Genomic DNA, 7,251 nt, shown 5'->3' on the forward strand with positions numbered 1-7,251 from the left:
TGGAGTGTGATAGCTACATAGTTTGTTTCTCCACATGAGTAAAAGCTATCATAAGAAATCTGGTCAAGACATTTGCTGCTGTGCACTGGAAATGCTGAAATCTGTGTGCTGCCACCTTGTCCGCCCTCCATCTCACTCTCCCCTATATCTCACCGTCTGCATCTTTTGCCATTCCCTTGCCCTTCTTTTTTTTTCCATCTCTGACTGTCTTCTCCATCTGTACCTCACATCTTTATATCGCTCCAATTTACGCACGGCGAGATGGAAATTGAGTGGGAGGACTGGGTTGCAGGATAAGATGGAGGTCTCAGAGTGGACAAAAATAAAATCCAATTCCAACAAAAAAAACTAATTGCCCCCCCCCCCATCCTCCCCAAACTACAGCCCTCCTCGCTGTCCCTGTCCATCCTCAGCTGGTCTCACCTCCACATCTCCAGAATCTCAAAACCTGACACGCAGCAGGAGAGCAAAAAGAGAGGGACCATGCACCAAACCCATCACCACTCTCTCTCACAACTGAGATTGGACACACACCATTGCCCTTTCTTAACTTTTAAAGCCACTACTTGCTTCATATCATAATAGAGTGTACCAGGTGAAGCTGTGCTCCAACGAATTTCTAATGCTCAAAGTTGCAAGTCCAGACTTTTAAAAGATCAAAACAATTTTAGGAGAGGAGGGAGAAAGGCCCTTCAAGGGGCTTCATGCTGTTTTTTGGATTCAACTTTGTGTTGGCCAGAAGGTTTGATTTGGACCAATGAGGAGTAATAAGCTCTTCGTCAACTGAGATCACTTTCCATGCAGTAAGCATGGTGTGTCCACAGTGCTAATGACAGAGCAAAGCTTCTCTCTGCAGTAATAGGCGTCTCTTTCTCTTTGGGGAAAACACTGTACACCTCAAAAGGCCACGTCTAACTAATGTGAAAGCTCAGTGGGGGTGTCGAAAAACATAACTCACTGATTCTTGATATGAGGAACAAATCATACTCAGGACCCAGGAAGTTAAGGAACAATGCGGGAGCTCACACATATATATATAATGTACTGTAGAAAAACTATCTAATCATTTTAATTTGCCTTAAAATGATACTGGACAATATTAAATTTAGTGGAAGAGGTCACGTTGACTTACATTTGTGATGAATTATTTTCATTCAACAGTAGCATGTGATCGATACAGTCATGTGATGCAGAGAAGACATATTACTTGAGTACTTCAGTTTGAACAGTCTGCTGGTAATGGCATACTTCATCGTTGAGTATGCAGTACGTACTGACTGAGTATGCAGTACGCAGTACGTTAGTATGCGATTTCGAAAACACTCCATGTCTGGTAAGTTTGACATTTTTTGATATTGGTCACAGCTTTTACACATCAAAATCTTCTTTACATTGTTATGGTCTTCACTAATAAGTGTAAAATAAAATGTGACATTTTAGTTTAAATGGTTCCGAACAACTAAGGAAAAAACAACACATGGTTGAGATTGACATGTTGTCAACATCAGGTTTTGTGTGAGACAGAGTAATCCCAAAAACTCTTTTTATACTTATGTTATCTTTGAATATGGGAAAATATTCCGATGTTCTTTCATTGGCACTATTTACATATACATTTACATACATGGGCTGATTTACATATTCCTGCATACACTTGACTTGTAGAGCCAAGACAGGCTGATGAGGTTACGATACTGTGCTTATGATTTATTCTATTAAAGTATTATCGCCCTTTTATACCATTAACATGGTAGTTTATATTATTCTGTCTCATTGTGCATATTTGTAAAAAATTTATTTTTATTCAAAATGAAGGTAGCAAATAAAGGATTTTAGAAATGGGATATTTCAGAACGTGTATATATAATGCAGCAACACAAATCAAACGAGAAGGGATTGAAGGTTTGAGTAACATGTGTCTGGTTATCTTCTGCTTTTTACATCAGATGATGTTTGCATCTGCTGTGCTACAAAGTGTGTGAGGATTCGTTGATAGCAGCTTTGTTGAATCAAATTCAGATTTAGTCTTCCAATTCTGTCTCTCATGTTGAGTTTTTTTTGTACCTCCAACCTCCCAAAACGGGTAAAAACAGACATCTTCAGATATATCTGGCCGGCGAAGTTAGGAGCCATCTTCTTATTTTTGGAGGCTGAACAATAAGGATCCTCCAGAGCTGTAATCTAGTTGACTGACAGCAGCATACAATGCCTTTCTCCACATCTAACCAGGAGACATTCAGTAAAAGCAATGCAATTCATGTGAGGAGAACACAGACGGTGTGCGAGGTGAGAGAAATGCACTCAGCCACAAAGAGATAAGAAGGAGGGAAGAAGATGAAAGACAGCAAAGGTGGGGGAAAGAAAAATCCTCACAAGCTTTTAAATTTTGTTCTTCCTACTGCACTTTTTCAGGTAGATCCTCAGTTATTTGGGGCCTCGCCCTGACTTTCTATTAGTGTTAGCATGGTGTGTGCCCCCCCCCCCCCCCCCGAGACATGATATTTAAAGATATGGTGTCACTGATTTGTAAAAGTCCACACTGCACTAAAAGAAGAAGACTCAACCCAGTGTTCACAAAAGAGGATAAATACAGTATAAGATACATTCACGTAAGAGCTTTTCTGCCGCAATTAAGCACCCAATCTTTATTGATCTGAAAGCAACATTTGTGAACAATATTTCAGCTCCCTTCAGGACTCCTACTGGATGTCTGATATTTCAAGCAAATAAGCCAAGAAATATTTCCCCACACGCAGAGAGACAATCGCTCAATCAAGGTGAGTGAAGTATATACAAATTGTTTTGGACTCCCAGGATTTGCTGTAGACATCATAAATACAGACAAACTTTTGGGAGGAAAAGTCAGTTCAAGGAGTAAACTAGGCCACACGAGTTTGAGAGGGATATGAATTTGAGTTGGACTGAATGCACTGCAGAGTCCAGAGGGACTGGGAGGAGGAGAAAACAGGAGCAGAGATGGGTACAGTTGGGGACACAATGCAGCCCATCACACTCCCCGAGTCGTTAGATTTTCCTCGTAAGACCTTATTCTAAGCTTCTCTCGATGCCGGGACATGGCTCACTCAATCATTAAAATTTCCATAAACTAGCAATTTCACGGAGGAAAATAAAAAAGGTCTAATTCAGTGGAAGGAAATAGCACCTTGTGTCCTCAGGCGCCCTTATCTCACACAAGAGATATCAGATTGTACACTGTGTGCAACCAAATTATATTTTTGTTTGCCTCAAAGTGCAAAACAATCTTGCAGATATCTAACTGCTCTCAAGTACTGCCTGTGTGCCGGGATGAGGCCATTTCCGCACTTCAGTTTAATCTTCCAGATGTGAAAAATGCAACACTTTGGCTCGGCTGGTGTTAAGGGAATCTTGTTTGTCTCTTTAAGAGTCCTGTGCTGAAAAATATGGATAAAGTAGCTGTCCTTTTAGTGTGACCAAAACATGCAGATAAAAAGAAATAAATAAATCCATCCGCATGAAATGAGGTGCAGCGTGGGGCTGGAAAGGTGGGGACATGAGTGTTAAGTAGGGTACAGTCTCTGCCATCACATGGGTGTTGCCCAGGGGAAAGGGATGCTTGTTTTGTTCAGAGAGCTTTTGTTCGGCCATGATAGCAGCGATAAGCTTGAGCTTATTGTAAGGGCCATTGTTCTGAAAATACGAAACATACAAATGCTACTATAATACCTCTGGCAGTCCATCAGCATATCATGTTGATACATTGACTTCAAACTTCACATATTCTATTGTACTGTACAATACAATACAATAATTGGAGTGATTATACATTATTATTTCTTCACACATAAAAGATCTCATGAACTTTGAACTTACAAATTACGCACACACTGCCGCTCTGCAGCTTTTTTTTTTTTTTTTTTTAACACCCGCTGTCAAAGCCTCTGTGCTTCTCAACCCCGGCCTCATTAGACAGCAGCCCGTAGCTCAGCTCCACAGTCGCTGTGGAGGGAAACAGTCAGACTCAGAATACGTTCTTGTCAATCAATCTGATGTAAAGGAGAGATATCAGGATTTCGCTGACTGCTGTTGTCTGTAGGTTGTGGGTCAAACTAGCTCTACGGACTGTCATGCTGCCGGCCGCTTATTGTTTGTAAGTTGAAATTCTTTAAACGTGTTTTTGTAGAGAGTAGGAAACAGACATTTTGCTAATACAACATGAGCATAGGAATATGGAGAAGTAATGATCAGGAACATAAACTGTTAAATCTCTGACTTTGTTAGATTCATGGCACCTGTGTATATACACTGAGTTACCAATTTATTAAGTACACCTGTACAGTCCGATGAAATCCAATACCACAGTCCTGCAATAAATCTTATCTTTGACTAACTTAGTGTTGCTGTTGTTGCACTAGATTGCTGCAGATCGTACAGGTGTTCCTAATAAACTGGTAAGGCAGTGAAAACATGGGCAGTGTCCAGCTGCACTATGACCTCCGGCCTCTAGGGGGTGCATTCATTCCAACTGTCTTTTCAGTCACAATATATAAAAAGGTGGCACTAGACCAAACTAGGGCAAAAATTTTCATCCATTCACAAAGCCAACATTCTCCACCACACTCAAAAGAAATCAAATAAATATAAAACAGGAAATACTCATATCAATATGGTTTATATTAAAATTATAGATTTGGGAGGCTGGGGTTTGATGCTTGTCCATTTCTTTTTAATCACCCTCATATCAACAAACACTACCCTCAGTTCTTCAAATCTGTTATTGTTAAATTGCCTTGCGGCTTCAGTCGGCTTTCCCAACTTAATTAAAATCTACCATCTTTGCAAACTGAGCTCATCATTTCTCACTGACCTGTCTGTGATCAATGTGTACTTGATTGTTGTTTCTACTGCTACTGTAATTGCATTGTTTTCCACTGTCGTCTTTTTTTTACGGTTACATTAATTCATTTGAATTTATACCTTGTTTTACATTTACCATATGACTTGCTTGATTTATACATTACATGGTTCTTTATTGCATGCTTTAATTTATGGGTGCTAATGCTGCTTAATGTTGTCCTGTCAAGAACATATACTAATGTGCATTGTCCCTGTTAATACACCAAGAGATAAATAAACAAACCTTTTACTACTTGTTGGCGTCAGCATTCATGCACACTTTATAAAGCAGCTGGCTTCTTGGTTTTGAGACCAGAGCTAATTCACTTAACATCACATGGCCCGTCTACTCTCCTCACTCACAATAGTCCCACTGCCCTCCCCATCTCAGACCCCAACGTATTTCCTTTTCTCTTGGAAAATTGTTCTCAATTAACACAAACACTCCCCAAACCATCACTTTCAGAAATCTGGAGAGATGTCTCTTCTGCTTCTCTAATGGTTCTGTTCAAGACCTCTACCACCTCTGGACCTAAGTGCTCCACCTTGGCAGCTCAATTTCTCGACTGTACCTCCTCTTCCCTAAATACACCTACTGGGCACAAACACGGGCAGTTTTCTTCTCTCACAATTCTCCTTGTGCATTTCTAAACTCCCTCCCTCTTTACATTTGATGACTGAAAACCATTTATACTAACCTGCCTACTGCTAAGCCTTCACTCGTGTCCCAACACCTTGTCCCAGCTATTCGAACTCCTACCAGTATGATTCTGTCACTTGCAGTTTCTCTACCCAGTGCTGTAATTATAAAGCATAATAGTGTGTACAGCGCATGACAAATAGGTTACATCACAAGCTCAAGGTCATACACACTCTGATAAAGAACATCCTTTTCTTTCAATATGACTCTAAACGTCTCTTCCTTCCAGACCAAAACCAACTTTGAACAGAAACCTTAGCTTGGCGATGTGATAGAGAAGATCTAAATCCAGTTTGTTGAAACTTAGATTTACCACTGACAGGTCAACTCCAAATATCGTAAGACATCTTATATACACAGGCCTGCTCTGACCCTTTTAAGTTAGAGAGTGATAATGGTTTCTAGTTAAACGCATTGAGACTTCCCTTATTGTCGATGTGTCCTGGGATCAAAGAGCTCTTTACCACTGAAACGCACTTATACTATCACTGAAATGCACTTGGAGGCAAACAATACAAATGGCTGGATCTATTCCATAGTACGCTTGGCAGGAATTTTAGAGGTCAATGTGGATTAAAAAGCTCAAATGAAAAATCTTCTCATTTAGTTACAGTGCAGCTGAAGTTGGCATTAATCTCGCCTTTGATGAAACAAAAGGACCCAGCTGAATTAAAATCCCACAGCATATGTCAAGACTTTGGAGCGAACAAAACAAATACTGTGTAGCTAAATTTAATTTACCTGATGTAGCTATGGGTTCTTAAGTCAATGCATATTTTGGGTTTGGTCACATGTATGTGGCATGTTCACTAAGCATGCTGCGTTTTGGATCATCATAGCCTCTAGAACATGCAGGTTAAATGCAGGTTAGCTGAAGTAAACACACAGGTGATCAGTATAATGGTTGCATTATGAACAACAGACTTACGTTGTGCCTCTGACGTTTCAGTTTGCCGGGTGGTAAAAAGTGAGACACAGTTCTGTGCCAGGCTGAGGCAGAGAGTGCAGAAGGTGTAGCTGCAGTCTCCTGAACACAAGCCAGAGCACACGTCCACACACATCTGGCAGCAGATATCACAGCAGCGGTCAGTGCAATATCTCCAGTCGCCACACACACACGGGCCGCCAACACCAGCTGGTCTGCTTTCCTCCTTACTTTGTAGGCATGAGTTGCAAGGCTTGCAAGACTGTAGCCCCATGGGTCCGCCTGTTAAAAACACACACAGACACCAGGAGACGAGGTATTGGAGGAAATCACTGTCTGGAAAAATGGTCTTCTTTTCAAGTCCAGAATTGGAATTGAGGATATATACAAAATGAATTCTGTGGAGAAAAAAAGATGCTGATAATTGACTGTCAGCCTGTCCTGAACATCGTACAAGTTTCCTGCTATCTCAAGTGAAGTCCAAAAGTTCTTGCCACATGCAGTATTTTGCTGATGTTCTCTGTGAACAGTTTGACCAACTTTTATATATCACTTGATGTCATACTTTGCCCCCTGAGGCCTTACTGCAGTCTGCTCCATCATCTCCCACGTTCATGAGACCAAGAGTGAAGTCAGCCAATTGTGAACAACAATTCAGAGAAATCAGCCCTTCAAAAAAGCACGACAACCTCAAACGTCACCATCAACAGAGTTATTCTCTGTTAACAAAAACCCAAATGGTTATAACACC

The sequence above is a fragment of the Enoplosus armatus genome, chromosome 17 (assembly GCF_043641665.1).
Source record: "Enoplosus armatus isolate fEnoArm2 chromosome 17, fEnoArm2.hap1, whole genome shotgun sequence".
Lineage (NCBI taxonomy): Eukaryota > Metazoa > Chordata > Actinopteri > Centrarchiformes > Enoplosidae > Enoplosus > Enoplosus armatus.